This window comes from Chelmon rostratus, chromosome 10 (assembly GCF_017976325.1).
Source record: "Chelmon rostratus isolate fCheRos1 chromosome 10, fCheRos1.pri, whole genome shotgun sequence".
In the NCBI taxonomy this organism is placed as follows: domain Eukaryota; kingdom Metazoa; phylum Chordata; class Actinopteri; order Chaetodontiformes; family Chaetodontidae; genus Chelmon; species Chelmon rostratus.
The window spans coordinates 25,591,720-25,610,635 of NC_055667.1; the positions used below are offsets into that span (position 1 = coordinate 25,591,720).

At 46.4% G+C, this 18,916-nt stretch overlaps 1 protein-coding gene across 5 annotated transcripts in view; it reads left to right on the plus strand.

The window, feature by feature from the left end:
* Positions 1–6,000: 6,000 nt before the first annotated feature.
* The window catches only part of sulf2b (sulfatase 2b), a 66,934-nt gene continuing 54,018 nt past the window's right edge, over positions 6,001–18,916 (plus strand). For 4 of the 5 annotated variants that reach the window (XM_041944886.1, XM_041944890.1, XM_041944889.1 and 1 more), the window contains exons 1-2: positions 6,001–6,378; positions 18,197–18,232. The gene's annotated coding sequence lies outside the window, so the exon portion shown is untranslated. The remainder of the gene's footprint in view (positions 6,379–18,196; positions 18,233–18,916) is intronic. The other variant, XM_041944888.1, reaches the window with a different exon arrangement.

An 18,916-nucleotide genomic window follows, 5' to 3' on the forward strand; every position in this document is an offset into this window, starting at 1 on the left:
TGCAGCAGCTTTCCCACCAACAGTCAGCATTGGTTTCTTTTGACTGTGACCACGAAGGTTTCTTAAACTTAACAAACAAGTTGTTTTTAACCCAAACCAGGAGCTTTCTGGAACTTTAAACAAGTAGTTTAGAAAGGAAAAGATCATGTAGATAATTTGAGATTGCTTTTTGTGTTACCTGAATCTCTATGAAGCGTTTCAACAGCCTTCAGCTCACTTTGCTGTCACTGCTCTCATGAGCTGAGAGAGAGAATACTGGACCAACATTCCTCAGGTGACACGGACACAGATGATGCTCTGTAACTGCTGGATATATTGATAAGCAGCATTTGTTAACATGTTCAATTTGGCTGAAAGGTGATGATGTGTTGAGGTTGAGTTCACAGCTTGTTGGTAGAAAACTGTTTGTGCATGCTGAAGGTGTTTGACTGAACGTGAAGCAGCAGCAGGATTACATATGAAGTCAAAGGAAAGAGATAGATTTGTTCCCGGTGGTGCAAACAAACAAAGGCGGGTTTCGGTGAACTGAAAGTGTGCATGACCCAGAAAAGAGGCCTGTGTTGGATTTCTCAGCCATCAACAGGACTGGAGCTGCGGCTGTGGCTTGTGGTTGCCCTCAGCTGCACGACTCGACATCAGTGCTGGAGTCTGTAATGACTTTTGGAAATGTTTAGCACTCAGGCGCTGGTGAACAATCATGTTCTGCAAAATTTTGCAAACCACAGCAATCTGCTCAGTGAATATTTGATGTGGAGAAAAGGAAAGTGGAACCAATGGTGGCACCAGACGAAAGGTCAGCTTCGCCAACCCTGTCTCTTAAAAATGCAAATACTCCGCATGAGCTGATGTGTTTTGTGTGGGATGTAATGCTGCCCAGATTACAGTTTAGCATCTGCAAAATGTTCAGTAGGACATTTCATTTGTTATTCTGCAGATTCAAAGCTGCAGGTCTTGGGTCAGGAAGAGTCTTGTGTTGATAAAATGCTCTGAAGGTCAGCGCTGGTCTGAAGCCTGCAGCAGAACACGTCGACCTTTTCATTATTAACCGGAGCCACCGTCTGTCTCTAACCGTAACCAGGTGGTTTAGCAGCCTAAACTGTTGTAGGACGCAGGATAAGAGCGCAGACGTCCCGTCCACGTCCCGAGCCTGATCTCCTCTGCATGACCTCTGCAGCCCGTCTTTACTCTTTTCCTGCGCGTGTGTGCACTGAGACAAGCAGCTGTGATGCGAGCAGCATTGTTCACATACTTGTCTGCATAAATATATCCTCAGTGGAGCAGATCAGGACTGAATGTTCTCTGGTTGACGCTGGAATATCTTTCCTGAGTATTTTCTCACTGAGTAAACACGGAGGAGGTTACAGCAGAAAAAGAGATATCGGCGGCATCATAGAAAAGAAAATGCTTCCGCTGCTTTTCGTCATTGACGTTGTGGTTTGTTCTGAGTCTGCGGCTGAACTTGTTTTACATCCTGATGCACCGCCCTCAGATTTCATGTGCCTGATGGCATCTTGCAGTAATTTAGTGTCTAATATTCTGACCACCTCATGTATGGAAACACGACGCAGAGCAGTGCAACACCTCCTTTAACCATGACCTCAGTGATAAATATTACATTTACACATTTTCAACAAGTTCAACAGAAACTGAACACTGAGAGCTTCATAAAGGTGGATGTGGCGGTGGAGTTACTGTGTTGTGTATCTAATAAAGTGCGTTTTATTAGAGATGACAGAGTTGATGTGGAGCCCAACGTCCAGACGCATTAAACCAGAGTGTCGGATGAACTGACGGCCGGTCGTTGATGAATTCTTCCGTTCGTGTGTTCATCTGCTCTTTCAGACTCGTTACTGTGTTACAGCAGAGAGTCGCTGCACTTTACTGCAGAAGAGCTGAGCTGTCCAGAAAACAGGCCGCTGAGTAAATAACTGCAAGTCCGTCGCTGATTTAATGTGCACTTTGTTTTTTTTCTGTAAACGCCTCGAGGCTGCAGCAGCTGGACAACTGCTTTCCCAGGATGCTTTACTGCTCACAGACCCAGAAGGGCTGTGTGTGTGTGCGCGTGTGTGTGCGTGTGTGGGTGTGTGTGTGTCGTGTGTGTATTTGTGTTTGTGTGTGTGCGTGCGTGTACGTGTGTGTGTGTGTGTGTGTGTTCAGTCACTTGGGCATATATCCAGATGGTACCATTCCTCTACTGTCCTGTGGGTCTGAACTATGCACACACACACACACACACACACACACACACACCGACAGGTTTGCACTTGTATACTCGTGAAGACCACATACATTCCACTAAACCTAATTCTAATGTAAACCTTGAAACCAGGTCTTGATCTCTGGTCAGACCACAAGCCAAAGTTCATCCATGAGTCGTAAATCAGAAACTAGAAACTTGATCTGCTCGCTGGGTTAGTTAGTTAACTGCAGCTGGCTAGCTAACTGCTAACACGCTAACCGGCCGGGAACATGCCACAGTGCATTCCTGCAGCTTGTCAGTAATCCAGGTCATGGTTTATGTAGAGGTGCTGAGTCAAAGGCAGCTGGACTTGGTTCAGGTTCTTGAGTCCTGACTGATGGTGGAGCACCACAACTAACAAGCTAACAGCTCAGCCGGCTGTGGTAGAAAATTGCTGCTGACGTCACGAGTTTAAGGAGAAAGTCAACATTTCCAGACAATGTGCTCCTTCGCTTTCTTGCTGAGAGTTTAAATCAGAAGATCTGTTCTCAGATTTGGGCTCCATGTAAAGCTACCATTAGCAACCGTTCAGTCTAGCTTAGCATAAAGTCTGGAAATGAGAGGCAACTGTGCTAAGCTAACAGGCTGCTGAGTGTAGCTTGACATTTAATTTTTATTCAGACATATCAATCATGTGATCTAACTCTCTGCCACAAAGACAAGAAGTGTCTTTCCCCCAAAATGTCCATTTAATTCTCACCAAAGCTGAAGGAGACGTCAAAGATCTGTGCAAACATCCATCCTGAAGTTCCCTTCTTACATTTTTGTTGTTGTTTTTCATTCGTCCTGTCAGAGAACAAGTTAATGTTGAATCAAAGCATATGATGAATTTATTACTGCTGAGAATCACATGTCAGAATTCTTATTTATTATATTTATTCTTTAGTGTGACATGTGTCAATAATCTATATATATCTATCTATATATATGAAAGTTTGTTCTGTGCTCGCAGTGAACGGATTCTGTGTGATGAAGCTCTGAGACGACGGCGTCCATTCAGACTGGGCTGCTAAAAGTGGAGATGTTTTGAAGCTGAGGCGCTCAGCGGTGCTCCGAGCTGTGAAAACATGCCAGAGTCTGAGCGCCGTCAGGAACTTGAAACAGCAGCGTGTTTACAGAAGAAGAAGAAGAAGAGCTTTCTGCTGGAAACACTCAGCCTTCCTGGACTTCTGTCAGCTGACGGTTTAGGATGTTCTGGCCGAGCTCAAAACTCAGTTTTTGCATCAGTTTGGACTAATGACAATCAATTAAAACTAAAAATTATTCATAACTTTTAAGAAAGAAAACATTCATGTATCGACAGTATCGGGAATTGCAGGTAAAAGCCATATTTTTTACATATTAACATCAAAGATCAATACTTTTTTCTTTCATTTTTAGTTTAGTCTGAAGTCTGGCTGTGTTGTTGTGAACGAACAGATTGATGTAAAGGCTCATTTATGACATTGAATTGGAAGCTTGGTCCTGATTTGTCAAACTGTTGTCACTCAGAAAGAAGGGCGTCCCCAAAATAAGAGAGCAGGTTTCTCATCGTGATATGTGCAAATGTGACTTCACGGTTTTGTTGGTAGGAAGGAGCTCAGAGTCGGTTCATGGTCATCAAACATCTTTTGACACGACTTTGTGTGAGTGAACTTAGAGGCTTGTTAGCTGTTAGCTCGTTGATTTTCTGCTAACCTGTAAATCTTCGTTAGTCGTCCTGCGGTTTAATGATGAATTAAAAAACTTCAGCTGTGATGGGTTTGGATATTTTCTCACTTCTGGAACTTAAAAACCTTTAGGTGCAACATGTCTCATACAGTTTAAAAACTGAAAACCATTTCTGCTTCTTCCTCAGTCAGTCAGTCACATCACCCCCCCCCCCCCCCCCGTGTGCGCTCCATTTAACTGAAGCCACCAGCTACATGAATACCCATGAACAGCCAGGAGCTCTGCCAGCAGCTCCATTACAATGTGCGCTCCACCTCCTCTTCATCCCTCCCTCCTTCCCTCTCTGTTTCTCCTCGTCTCGTCCCCCTCCCACTCTCCTTCTCTCACTTTTGAATCGCCCTCAAACTACATGGCCAAAAGTATGTGGTCACCCAAACATTAACCCCCCCAGTGTGACAGATAGTGATCATTAATGTTGTGGTGTTAATGTCTGGCTCACGGTCTTTTCTTCTTACTCCTTCAAGGTCAACATGGAGTACCGCTGATTTGCAGACGACAGACTGTTGTATCTCTCTGTTTGTTTAAGCAGCATGAAGATATTTCCAAACTAAATCTATCATCTCGGGGTCACAAAAATTTCATTAATTTCCATCTCCTTGCCAAAGTTAGACAGTTTCTAAAGGGCAACACACACCTGCAGCACGTCACCTGCTGGAGCAGCAGTCAGACAGCAACGTAGATAATAGCTAGCTACATTAGCCACGTAGAGTCACGACAGTCTTTAAGGTGAATCGACCCTGATAATCTTGTCCTTGCTGACCTCCAGAGGTTTAACGTCTCACCTGGCTGCAGTGAAGTGCAGGTGTGCATGAGGACACTGCAGATTACAGGTGCGACAGAGAGCATTTCTGAGGTAGTCCAGCCTGGTTGAAGTCTGTGCTGATCTGCTGCAGGTTATGGGACTGTCTTGTGGCGAGCGGACTCTGATCTGATCTGCGCTCTGTTCGTGTTTATTGACGAGACGCTTCCTCTGGTTCAGAGGCGACCTGACAGCGTGCTGATTTTAATTTGCTCAGTCTCATCCTGACTCGTAGCCATATAGCTAATGCTAGCTAACCAGCTGTCTGCAGATATCAGGCTCATGTCAGGACACACAAACAGCAGGAGCAGATGAATTAGTGAAAGGAAATTCTACTCTGCTCGCTGCTGAAGCTCATTAAAGTGGCTGTGCTGTACTTCATCTTCATCATCTGGTGCTGACAGTCAATAGCTGTCCATGAGTCCATTAGTTTTTAAATATGCACTACACCACGCGGTACACTTCTCCTTATCATGCTTGGTCAACTGCTTTGCAAAAGTAGCCCCTTTAAAGTATGTTAAAATGTGAGTCTTTGTACATATTGCAGGGAAAAAATGAATGGCAATCATCACTAAGCTCACAGAAAGAATCAAATATCCGACCACTGAGTCACTATCATGGCTCAAACTCCAAATCCTCTGGATCTGACACCTCCCATAATGGAACCAATAATTTCCCTCTCTGCCCACATTTTCACTTCATTTCCCAAAGTCCACAGCTCTGCAGCTTCTTTCAAGATCAATCTGAGAAAACCTTAATGAGTTATTTTCTCAGGCTTTTGAAAGCTCAGAGGAGACATTAAACTACTTCTTCGTGTGGCTTAAAAAAAACAAATCTAGATTTTTTTTTCTTTTAGCCGTCACCCTGCTCGCTGAGCGGTGGATAATTATTGTCTATAATATCATTGTGTTCCCTGCGCTCAAAGTAATGGGACAGTAAAGAATCTGTCCACATACTTTTGGCCATCTGCTGTGTGTGTGTGTGTGTGTGTGTGTTTGTGTGTGTGTGTGTGTTCGTCTCCTGTATTCCTCCCTCCCTCCTGTATTTATTTCATTTTGTCCTCTCTGCTGCTGGTTCCTCCCCTTCCAGTCATGGAGAGGGATTTCTGAGCCACCCCATTGGTTCACAGCGAGGACGAGGCCCCTCCCCCCTCCTCTCTCTCGGTTGAGAGGAGAGAGAGAGAGAGAGAGAGAGGAGGCGAGCGAGGGAGGGAGGGAGGGAGAGTGAAAGTGGAGAGGCAGGCAGGCAGACTTGTTGCAACAGATGGCTTTACCAGCGGCGGCTTGGCGGCGGCGGCTGCACTGAGGAACTCTGGGACGCCGTTAGACAGAGGCAGAGAAAGGAGGGAGGAGAGTATTAGAAAGTCACAGCGCTCGAGCAGAGGTAGAGACAGACTTCTTCCTCGTCCTCCGTCTCCGTCTCCAAACTCACAGTCTCCCTCTCCGGACAGGCAGGAAGACATGTTAGTGTGAGCGCAAGTTTTGTGGCTAACAGGAGCAGCAGCTTTATGAGGAGATGACTGTGTGATCCGAGCCTTCATCCTCCTCCTCCTCCCGCTGCTCTGGGGTCAGAGAGGAGAACACCTGCTGACAGCGAGGAGCTCCTGAGGGAGGAGACGCGGCAGCAGGAGGTACGGGGCTGTTTCTACTCTGTTCTGCTTCGGTTCGGTTCAGCTTTTATGCTTCTGCAAGAACGTCTCTGCTGCTGCTGCTCTGAGGTCATCATTTATGGACTGATCTGCAAAGTGTGTGTGTGTGTGTGTGTGTGTGTGTGTGTGTGTGTGTGTGTGTGTGTGTGTGTGTGTGTGAGAGAGAGAGATACTCAGTTCTGCTCTACTTCACTGTGTGTCAGTTTCTGCGGTCAGAGCTGTTAGTCAGAGCAGCTTTGTTACTGTGTGTGTGTGTGGTGTGTGTGTGTGTATGTGTGTGTGTGTGTGTGTGTGTGTGTGTTGCTCCACTTTGCTGATGTGCTCCTCGCATTAGTTTTGAGGCCACGTTGTACTTACACTTGTCACACTTGTTTGCAGCAGTGTGTTTCACGTGCTGCTTTAACTGAATGTGTGTGTTTGTGTGTGTGTGTGTGTGTGTGTGTGTGTGTGTGTGTGTGTGTGTGTGTGTGTGTGTGTGTGTTTATTGCTTCCTGCTTGCAGAACACGTGGGAGTGTGTTTTAGCTGCGCAACACTGAGGTCAGTCAGGAGAGCGAGGGAGGAAGGAGAGGAAAGAATGAAAGAAAGAAGGGGGATGAATGAAGGAAGGAAGGAAGGGAGGGAGGGAGGAAGGCTGTTCCACCCAGCTCTGCTTTATTCTAATGTTTTTTTTTATGTTCTATTTTCCTAACTATGTAACAAAGGGCTTCACAGGGATTTTAAATATACAAAGCAGGCAATGAAAGTGATTAAATAAATAGAAAGAATTAAAAAGCAAACAGTAAAGGGACTCTAGAAACAAAATCTAAGATTTGTTAAAGTCCAAACTTTGTGTTCGTCCTCAGCAGACAGGGTGGAGTAAATGTACGGATGGTGCAGAGGGAGGTGTCAGAGAACAGGTCTGTGCTAACGTCGAGCAAAAGGATTTTCTTCAGATTCATTTTTGGGAAACGTGTGGCGAGAGACGTACGACAAACGTAGCGTTGACGTTGTGTCGCTGAGGGTTTATCAGGCTGTGAGCACGAGCGTGTGAGCAGGTGAGAGGCAGTGTCACACCTTCGGCCATTCGGCCGGTCAACCCAACACTTTGTTTCTGAGTGAAATGTCTCTGCAGCTACTGATGGATAAACTTTTGTTCAGACATTCATGGTTCCCAGAGGATGAATCCTATTGACTTCTCTCCCTTAACTTCGTTAACTACGTTCGTGTTCCCCTCAGGATGAACGGTTGGTGTCAGATGAAGCGTCACCAGCTTCAGTAGGGTTCATCGTCTGGGGGGGTCATGGCCGCCAATTTTCATGGCAATTCGTCCAGTAGTTTTTGAGATATTTTAGTGAGGATCGAAGCTGTAGACCAGCGTCAGGACCACGTAAAACTCCTGCATTCTGGATTTCATTACCAGAGTTTGGAAAACATCCAGGAGGAGTGTAGATATCAAATAAAATGTGGTTCTCACCTCAGAATTATTTAGAAAGTAAAAGTGTTGAACAAAAACATTGTGATAATTGATGAACACAGGTTTTTACCCCAAACAGCTGCACAGATGTTAGCTTTAGCGACGTAGCAATCTGCACACTGAAACATGTTGTGGTTCCAGCTTCTCTATTGTTGGGATTTTCTGCGATTTATGTCATGCTAACGTGAATAACTGTGGCATCTTTTCTCAGATCCTGTTTATTTATGTGATTCCATGTCACCAGCATATACACTGAACACCTTTAATTACACTCTTTCAGAGTCTTCACTACATGTGTTATATGGGTCTGGACAGACATGTAAGACATAAGCATTGTTTCACAAGAAGCAAAACCCATTAACAGCTCAGTTATTGGTGTGTTCATGCAGTCAGTTTGCAGGAAGTCATCTTGCCAATGTTAGCCTTAAGGATAATAAGTCAGTCTGAACACACCTGTACTCATCTGATAGTGACACGATTTAACAGTCAGACCAGATCCATGACTCAGAGACGTCTGAGAGCAGAGTCCAAGCCTTCTGATTCGTCTACAACGTTACAGGAGCTTGTACTGTGTGTGTGTGTGTGTGTGTGTGTGTGTGTGTGTGTGTGTGTGTGTGTGTGTGTGTGTGTCTGTGTGTGTGTGTGTGTGTGTGTGTGTGTGTGCACAGAGCTGCAGTGGTCAGCGTTGGCGGGAACTCTGTTGACAGCAGCCATTACAATTTGGTCACTGGGTTCCCACCATCTATCACACACACATGCGTGTTTGCATCACTTCAGAGGACATTACACTGACTGGCATTAATTTCCCGGAGACTTACCATCACCAGAACCTCTGCTTACCTCACCCTAACCCTTCCCCTACCTTAACCAAAGTCTGCACCCTAAAATGCGATGGTTCATATTACAGGGTTTCTTGCATTTTGTCCCATAAAGAAGTCGAGTCCCCACAGTGTGACTGTGTGAAAAGGTTTATGTCCCCACAACATGAGCCACACAAACACACACGCACACACACACACACACACATACACACACACACAGCAGGGTAAACAAGGCTGATGGCTACTTTGCAACCGCTGGAATGTAAACATTCACTGACCCCAACTCTTCAAATATTAGCACACACACACACACACACACACACACACACACACACACCTCATACACTCTCCTAACTGTTGGCAGGTGGCAACAAATGAACATTTCAGATCATAAATATAAATATATTTACTGACAGTAGTCAGAAACGATTACATTAAAATGTGTATTATAAAGTCCACAGATTACACACAGCCAATGAAAAGACAGGACAGTCCCCAAATCAAACTTGCTTCTGTTTTCACGGCTAATTTAACTTTTCATTCAGAATGAAACACAAACAGGAATCAAGAACGCCCCACAGAACGACAGTGTTAGCCTCTCCACGTGCTAAAGTCAGTGTTAGCCTCTGCAATGTGCTAACGTCAGTGTTAGCCTCTGCAACGTGCTAATGTCAGTGTTAGCTTCTCCAGCGTGCTAATGTTAGTGTTAGCTTCTCGAGCGTGCTAATGTTAGTGTTAGCTTCTCGAGCGTGCTAATGTCACTGTTAGCTTCTCCAACCTGCTAATGTCAGTGTTAGCCTCTCCAACCTGCTAATGTCAGTGTTAGCTTCTCCGACAGACCACCTCTAGCATCATGTATGGGCACCGTGGTCTGCTCCGATTGGCTCACGGATATGGGGGCCCCCAGTTGAACCTTTCTCGATCATTTGACTGACAACATGAGGTTCTGTTGGCGTTGTGGATTCCAGTGGGGACCAGTTTTCACATGAATCAAAGTTTCCGCAGGTCCATTAAACCTCTTAGATCACTTCACAGCTTCATCCACTTCTGTTGTGTCACATCTCTCTAATGAAGTGAGCTGCTGTTGAGTTGAAGGACTGTAATTATGGTCTGTAACGCTTCTTATTGATGTTTTGTTTATTGATGGTTTCTATTGATGTCTGGATGTGTGGTCTGACTGACGGCCATGTGTTGTGTCAGTACATGACAGGATTAGACACTGTGTGTGTGTACGCGTGTGTGCGTGTGTCTGTGTGTGTCCGTGTGTGTGGGTGCTTGTGTGTGCGCTCTGTTCATGGCTGTTGAAAGTTTGAGGACTGAGGATTTTAGCTTCTTCTGTCTTTAGTTTATTTAACAATGAAAAGAGAAGTGGAGCAGCTTTAGAACAGACATCCCACAACATACTGTGTGTGTGTGTGTGTGTGTGTGTGTGTGTGTGTATCCTGATAATGACACTGTTACCCTAAGCTGCTTCTCTTCTTTGCTGACCTTTGACCTCTGGACCTTCTGTTCTGTGTGTTTCTGTATTTCCAGTGTTGTCAAACTGCCTCTTCCATCAGATGGATCGCGTCATGTGACTGTGACTCCACGTGAGCTCAGACTCATTGTGAAAGCTTTACATTCCTCGTGTTTTTAACCTGTTTATTAATATATGTGCTCAGTGTAACATAAGAAAACAACATCAATTCATAGAAATGAAACAAGCCCTTATTTATTATCAGTGTGTTTTTCTAAATCACATTCAGTGTTTAGTACAGACTGAACCTAAAAAGGACAAAAAGCTGCACACCCTGACCTTAAAATTAGAATATCATCCTGTCAGATCTTTGTGGTCCTGACTGTTAAACCAGGTCTCCTTTAGTCCTGAATCAGGACTTCACATCTCAGGAGATTGTTTCTGCAGCAAAGCTGCTTAAAAAGCAATAAAAGGCAATAAAGCAATAAGATAATGTAAGATATTATAAGTGTATTATCTTACACTCAGTGCAGCACAAAGTAAAACTCTGTGAGAAATTAAGATAAGATAAAGTCTCGTCTGTCAGTTTATGATGTATTTCAAAGAAGCCGACTCATTTCTGGCTCATTAAAATAAAAAAGAAAGAAGTGGAGTTTTAGCCCGTCTACTTAAGCTCAGCTTGTCAATATACAAACAATGAAAACATGCACTCAGTGGACAGTTTATTAGGTACACCCCTACAACGTAATTCTCTTCAATACAACTGCTCTGCCATAAAGCCGACGTTTATGATGCCCCTAATGTTCACGGAGGAGTTAATTGGAGTGAAGGAGCTAACTGTGCTGCTGCAGTGCCGCTGAGCACAACGCTGAACGCACGCAGTGACATCACCACCGAGCGGTCCAAGGTCGATACCATGGCAACACAGCCGGATGACCTTCGAACCCGCTGCAGCCCTGAGCCTGCAAGGAATACACACACACACACACACACACACACACACACAGTCTTTGCTTCACTTTGTTTTTGTCACTTTTACTTTTTCTCACATTTTCTCTTCTCTTTCGCTTTATTCTTCTTTCTAATACTGATTAATTTAGAAAGGCAGTGATTCGAAGTGTGCTGGTGTGTGAGTGTGCATGTGAGTGTGTGTGTGTGTGTGTATGAGTTTGTGTGTGTGTGTGTGTGTGAGTGTTGGGTTCCCGGGGTCACATGTAGACTTGTAAAGAACAGCAGGGACTCTTCTGTCGTATAGAAAGGCATTTTGACACACACATACACACACACACACACACACACACAGTCACTGAGGCAGTGCACTCTGTGTGTGTGTGTGTGTGTGTGTGTGTGTGTGTCTGAATTTTCGCCTCTGGAGACTTTCCGTCATTGAGGGTTTTGCTTTGCTGAACCAGCTTTTCCACCATGTTGGAGCTAAATGTTGAAAACATTCTCACACGTTTGTCAGTTTTGTCAGTTTTCTGAAAAGCGAGGCATGTGGTGGATGTGGGGGTCTTGGACTCGTGACCTCAGTCTGGATTAAAATCCTGGATTATGTGTTATCATGTTGGGTGATGTTGTTGTCTTTTTAAAACCTTGGATGTGCTGAATGTTCCCAGCTCATGGTTTGTCATTCTTCTTTGGTTACATTTCTGATAACGTAGCAGCTGAAGGTTTGATATCTGAAAGAAGTCCAGGACCTGGAGCAGTAAAACACGTTCTTAACGTCTGTTACTGATGTCACCGAATGAATATCTGAAGGACGGAAGGATAACAAAGTCGTTAACACTGATGCATCCACCAAACATTTTGTTGTGGCGGAGGGTGTGTTGACAGCCTTCATGCTCCTGAGAGGATGAACCAGAACGATGGACTCTGACCTTTAATCCAGCTCCACCATCACTACAAAAATCCAGTGAGTGAGTGATCTCACTCCTGCTCTCCAGAGGATTTAATGAGCCCATGAGCTTTTGTATAGCGCCATCTTCAGGACAAGCATTGCATTTCAAAGAATAGATCATCAGTATGTTCTGCACTGTGGCTGTAATAAACTCCGCAGCCTGTCGGGGGCGCTGGAAACGAGCCTCTGAAGGCAACATGCTGCAGTGTTTCCTCCAGCGTGACTTTCCATCACTGCCTCATAAATCACCTCATAAATCTCCTGCACTTTAATTGTCCTTCTCACTTTGTTTCAGTTAGACAGAAGGTCAGAAAGCTGTTTTTTTTATTTATCTTAGAGCAGCTGTGATTGGTGTTCGCCCTCCTTGTGCTGTTACATGATAAAGCCCTCCCCCCATCCTCCCTCGCTGTAGCAGAATTGATGAAATTGGTAATCGTTATAGACCGCTGCTTTGGAGCGACTGACCTTCAGAGAGAAGGATGGGGGGAAGCGAGGGAGAGAAAGAGGTTTTAGTTTAAATGAGTGTGAATTCTTTATAGAGCGGCTTTAAACCGACAGTTTCTGCAGGCTGGACGTTATTTTACTGTGGAGCATCCTGCTCTACGCCAGAGTGAAGACGAAGACAGGAAGAGTAGCTTAGCACTAAATCCACATTTCTGATGAGATGTGCAGTCACGTTTTTACACTCTCGGCTGTTTCTGGTCTTCTTCCAGAGAAAATCAAAGAAAAAGAATCAGTGGAAAACCTGTGATGTTGTCTTTTTCTGTATTTGTCACCTGAGCATGAAAACACGTAGAAATGGAGGCGGAATGATGGATGGATGCTGCATCAACTGTCTGACAGAGCTGTGAGGGAGGTGGGAGGGTCGGGGGTTGTGGGGTAACCTCGCCGTGGGGCGGGGGCCAGCGGTTGAGTCATCTGTCTTTTGAATCTGTGATGGGGGGCCGTTAAAGCTCAGATGGGCTTTCAAATTGCTCTTTTAAAAAAAGTTGATCGTATTCTGGATCGTGCAGCGTCGTTAGAAGGAGAGGCGGCGCTGGTCTGGGAACAGCGTTGACGTTCACCAGACGGACGTCTCCAGCGGTCGCATGAACTCTGACGGTTGAGGACGCGGAGAGATGAGTTGTACTGCTGCTACGACGAGGAGGACAGATGCCTTCGTGGGGAGTCGTACTAACAGTTGATGCTGGTTTCTTACGGCCTCGATCAGCATCTTTGCATCTTGTACCTGAAGGTTCATTCTTCTCCTGTCCAGGTGACACATTCCATCCACTCATAAAGATGAAGAAGAGTGACTGAAAGCTACAAAGCTTTCCTCGCAGCCAGTTAGTGATGGTGCTTCAATCCGACCTCGCTGCGCTGATCTTGTTTTACTGAAGCCGATGCTCATACCGGTTCTGCTCTGGAAAGCGACGACATGTTTTCTTGTTTAGCTCGTTGGAGGGTTGACTCAGGCCTCCTTGGATCGTTGGCTTGTTGAAACTCTGAAACAAAGCAGAGTTCACTTCCATCATAAGAGCATCGTTCGAGCCGTCGATGCGATGGTCAGTGTGACGACTGCTTCAACCGAGTTGAGCCGGTTCTGCTCCAGTCCGGATCGGTTGGCGTTGAGTCCGGCAAAGTGTCGCTGGGTAACATGTTTGAGGATGTTAACCACAAACCTGATGGCCACTAAATGACCAGCTGAAGTGCTGTGAGAGAGAGGAGCTCATGGTCCATCAGATCACATGAAGCCCACTTCACTGTGGAGTCTCAGCTTTAATCCACATCTCATCGACGCAGGATTTCATCTTGTAGGATTTTTCATGCCGTGTATTTGTGTATTTTGGTGGAAATCGTCGCTCAGTTCGGCGTCTGCTCTCTGTAGGTTTCAGTAATTTGAAAATGTGTTCCCGGCATGAAACGATGTGTAGTTATCTCGCAGCAGCCGGTGTCACCGAGTGTGTCGCATTGTTTAAAAGTAGAACTGCTGAATAAAACAGCAGCAGTCAAACGTGATCTCATGGTGCCCCTCAGGATGCAAACACACACAAAGAGTGAGGAAGAGGATTCAACTCTCCAACGATGTCTCCAGGAGAGGCTCTGATTGGGTCACTGTCAGTGTGTGTGTGTGTGTGTGTGTGTGTGTGTGTGTGTGTCCACAGGGCTTCATTAGCTGTGACATACTGAGTAGAAATAGAGCAGAGTGATTCAGACTGACAGAACAGGGTGAAGACAGGCAGCAGCAGGAAGCCAAGTGTGTTTCAGATGAAGGTCACAGATGATTTTCGTCCTGTGGGGAAACCTGTTGGTGGTCGAGGTGACTGTTACCACGGTCACCGTAGACTGACACCATCCCAAAATACTCCACCGACTTGTGGTAGCTTTTCTTTCAAATCAGAAGTCGTGTTGCAGAGAAGTCCTCTCAGAGCTGGGGGGTGCTGACTGGGCTCTCGCTAATGTTGATTAATTAGACCCAGCAGTCGTTGGGTTGGGCCAGTTCAAAGTTAAGAAAACGGGGGTGTTTCAACTCAAGTCTATTAAACAGTACGAGCATTAAAACCAAAACACGTGTTGAGTGAAATATATTTGAGTATTTGTATTCTTACTCACATACAGCCCATAACCCAAAAATACAGTCTGTCAGCTCTGCATATGTCCCACCTGCCCCCAAACGTAACAGAAGAAGAAGGGCCAGCGATGGACGGACACAAGCATGGACCAGCCGGTGGAGGGTATCAGCCCCGACCTCAGGCCGGTGGCCTCGAATCAGAAAACACTGAAACAGAACAGGAGAATTAATGTCGATCTGCCAGAGAGGAAGGAAGATATGAAGGACTGATACCAGGAAGGAGGAGTGGAGATTTATGTTCAGCGTATTTCTTTCATTTTGTCCTCACGAGGGTCATTTCACTATATTGGTTTATTCTGTACAAACAACATCTATTTCCTGTCTGTCCGTCCTGAAGATGGATCCTCGTCTGTTTGTCTTCCTCAGCTGTCTTCCACTCTTTCCCTCTCAGAGGGAGAGTTTCTCCTGATCCTCATCGAGGCTCCGAGGGCTGGGGGCGTCGTCCGTTGTACGGATCAGAAAGCCCCCTCGAGGAAAAGTGTGATTTGTGATATTGAGATGTAAAAATAAGATGACGAGAGAAGAAAGGGCGGAGAGCGGAGAGGAAAATGAAGATGAGGAGCGGACACACACACACACACACACACACACACACACGCACTCGGTCTCAACACTTAAAATTCTGACCCCATATCACTGACTCCTGAAAATATCAAACTGTAGTTATTTTCTGTCGCTGGTCGGGGAAACGTTTGTGTTTGAGAGAAAGGAAAGAAGGGACAGAAGGTGAGACAGGACAGCAGAAGTAATAAAAGTAGAATAATGTTGAAATGAAACGATAGCGTCTCCTCCTGTCGTTAATCTGGAGCTCGTTAATCTGTAATCTGTTGTAACGTGTTCCTAACACAGATTTAAAGATCACTGCAGCTTCTCCGTTTCCTCGTGTGGACGTTCATGAAGTCAAATTAAAAGAGTGTCCTGTTTTTTCCGGCGTCTGGTTGGACTTCGCTGAGGCCGACGTGAACCCTCTGTGTCTTGGCGCGGCGCTCAGTCTGAAGGTTTATGGTCCGTGGAGCTGGTTTACTCCGTGTGCATGATCCGCTCAGAAAGACGTGAGATGATCGGACTGACAACACGAGGTGTGACTCAGAGACTTCTGGGCCGCTGATTCAAATCATCTGCATTTATTAGGCAGCTCTGACACACGACTGTCTGCAGACTGAGGACAAAGAGAGCTCAGAGACACTTTAAAGAGGACGGAGCTTCAAGTCCAGCCAGAGACACGCAAAACACAAGAAAGCAGACTTCATGATCATCTACGACCAACAAAGACATGCAGAGACGAGCAGAGACCAACAGAGACACACAGAGACGAGCAGAGACCAACAGAGACACACAGAGACGAGCAGAGACCAACAGAGACAGACAGAGACGAGCAGAGACACACAGAGACGAGCAGAGACCAACAGAGACAGACAGAGACGAGCAGAGACCAACAGAGACACACAGAGATGAGCAGAGACCAACAAAGACACACAGAGACCAACAGAGACGAGCAGAGACCAACAGACACCAACAGAGACCAACAGAGACACACAGAGACGAGCAGAGACCAACAGAGACATGTAAAGACCAACAGTGACTACAAAAGATGAGAAGAGACGTACAGGGATGCACAGAGACTCGAACAGAGACCAACAGAAGCATGCAGAGAGCTGCAGCAGGGAACATGTTTTCATCCAGAATCAGGTGGACCACAGAGATCAGGTTCAGGTTCAAGTCCTCGACCTGCCTGAAGATCTCTACTGTGTGGTCTTATTATCCTCTCCCAGCCAACACACACACACTGACACCCCCCCCAACCCCCCACCCCCCAAACAGACAACCAGCCCAGCTAATTGGAGATGTTGTATCACCTCCCTCGCGTCTCTTGCTCTTTCTTTTTCTTTCACATTCACACACACACTCACGCGCGCGCACACACACACACACACACAGACACACACACACACGCACACGCGCGCACACACACACACACACACACAAACACACACTCAAACACACACACACACTCAAACACACACAGCGACCCAGTGGGAATTGGCAGCTTGGAGCGAATTGAGAGAGAGAAGGCAGAAAGTCATTACTTCTCTGGCTAGAAAGTGTGTGTGTGTGTGTGCGCGTGTGTGTGCGTGTGTGTGTGTGTCTGTGTGTGAGAGAGAGAGAGAGAGAGAGTGTGTGTGTGTAATCCTGCCATCAGTATGCCGGTCATGCTTTGCAACAGAGGGAAGGAAATTGAAGAGAGAGAGAGAAAGAGAGGAGGGGAGAATAAGAGGAGGGGGGAGGCGACAGTCCAACATGGAGTTCTTTTGATTACAGATGGTAAATGTGCCTTCAGTCACCTCCTCCTCCTCCTCCTCTTCATCGCCTCCTCGCTCCCTCTCACTCGAGGGATTTGAGGTGGACGTGAGAAGAATTCCTGACCAGGCTCTGTGTGTGTGTGTGTGTGTGTGTGTGTGTGTGTGTGTGTGTGTGTGTGTGTGTGTGTGTTCTACTGTATTTTGTGTGTTCTTATTACAGTGCTGTTGGGTCTTTAAAACTGGGGTCACAGAGGTCGTCTGCAGGAAGTTTAGACTGGAAACACTGTGTGTGTGTGTGTGTGTGTGTGTGTGTGTGTGTGTGTGTGTGTGTGTGTGTGTGCTGGTGTACGCTCCTCTTCCTCGTGAACAGCGGCTCAGGTTGTGGATGAAGATGATCTTAGATCTGCTGATTCTGAGTCTGGTCGAAGGTTTTGAACACTGAAGGTCCTGATTCAGAACTCTGCGGCTGACGTCACTGGTGGTCATGTGACCCTGATGAGACAGGCAGACGACGTCTCGCTCTGTCCGTCTCACAGTGGAGCTTCCTCCTTCGTTAGTGACCTTTGGAGGAGTTTCGCTCTGTTCTGTCGTCAGTGACTTCATGTTAATGAGTGACAGCTGTTTGTCGTCTGAGCTGATTGATCTGATCTGAGTTCAGCGAGTCTGCGTTCTGGAAACTTCTGTGTCAGAAATCATTTCACACGGTCTCTTTCTCAGCGAGAAGCTGCACTGCAGCACTGAATGCTGGGTCCGTCCCACGGCCGGCTGCATGGTGGCGCTGCGTCAGCTCTCTGGATGCAGCATGTAGGCTGTACAAATACCCGGCTCAGTCCTGCTCGGCTGTGTTGTCGCATTTATTTCATTTTCAAACAAAGAACGATGAGTAGAACCAAGCAGACAAACACAAAGCAGCTGGATTTAATCTGATTTATGCGTCTGTAGTAAATCATCGCTGCAGGTACGACCAGGAATGCACCTGCAGGTCGCCGCGACGCAGACGGCCCTGATTTCCTGATCTGAGGTCCGTCTGTAGGCGTACTGTGCATTCACTGCTGCAACACAAATCACCCGATCTTTACTCTCAGTGACCGGACCGATGATCTGTTTGAGGAACACACAGGAAGTACACAGCGACATAGAGCCGTCACCGCCGAGCAGCGTTTTGTGGTGTAGCAGAAAGCAGCTGGACTCGCCATGTGGTCGTCAAAGTCTTCAGTCGTCTCTTCCTAACTGTCTCTTCTGTCTCTGTTTGTCTCTGCAGGACTGAACACAGCAGGAGACTCGACGCACGCGGCAGGTAAGCGTCTTCCCGTTCATCGCTGACTCATCACAGCAACGTATGTTTCAGCCGTTCTCCTGCAGTCAGGACTGAAACGATCATCTGAAGACATGAAGCATCGGACGTGTTGATCTCAGTGAAACCGTCACTTTGTTTCATGGTGTTTTTAATCCAGATGAGGTGATCTGATCTGACGGTAACAAGGCGACGAGTGGTGGTGTTGAGCCTTCTCTGGTCTGAAGAGAGGTGTGGTTGGACTGCAGAGTGTGTGTGTGCGTGTGTGTGTGTGTGTGTGTGTGTGTGTGTGTGTTCACTCCCTTGTTGTGACCCAGTAACAGGAGCCTCACACTCTCACATTCCTGATTAATGATGCAGGTTGGACCCAAACAATGAAAACACACAAGCAGCCTGATGCGTTCGTCCATTATTCACTTCAGCACGTCAGCACAACACAGGCACACATGTGAAGTCACCGCGGTGCGTTCAAGGACGGCTGACAGTCGGTCCTCCGTCGTCATGCTTCTCATCAGTCTATAATCCAACTCAGAGGGTGAATGATCAGCGCCGCTGTTACCGGCCTTCTGATCTTTGTCGCTGTTGATGCTGCTGTTGTGAGCGCCTCCTGACTGACTGGAAACGTGTGTGTCTCTTCACTCAGGCAACACCTGCAGTGGTAAATTACAGGTGCAGGTCACTTCATAC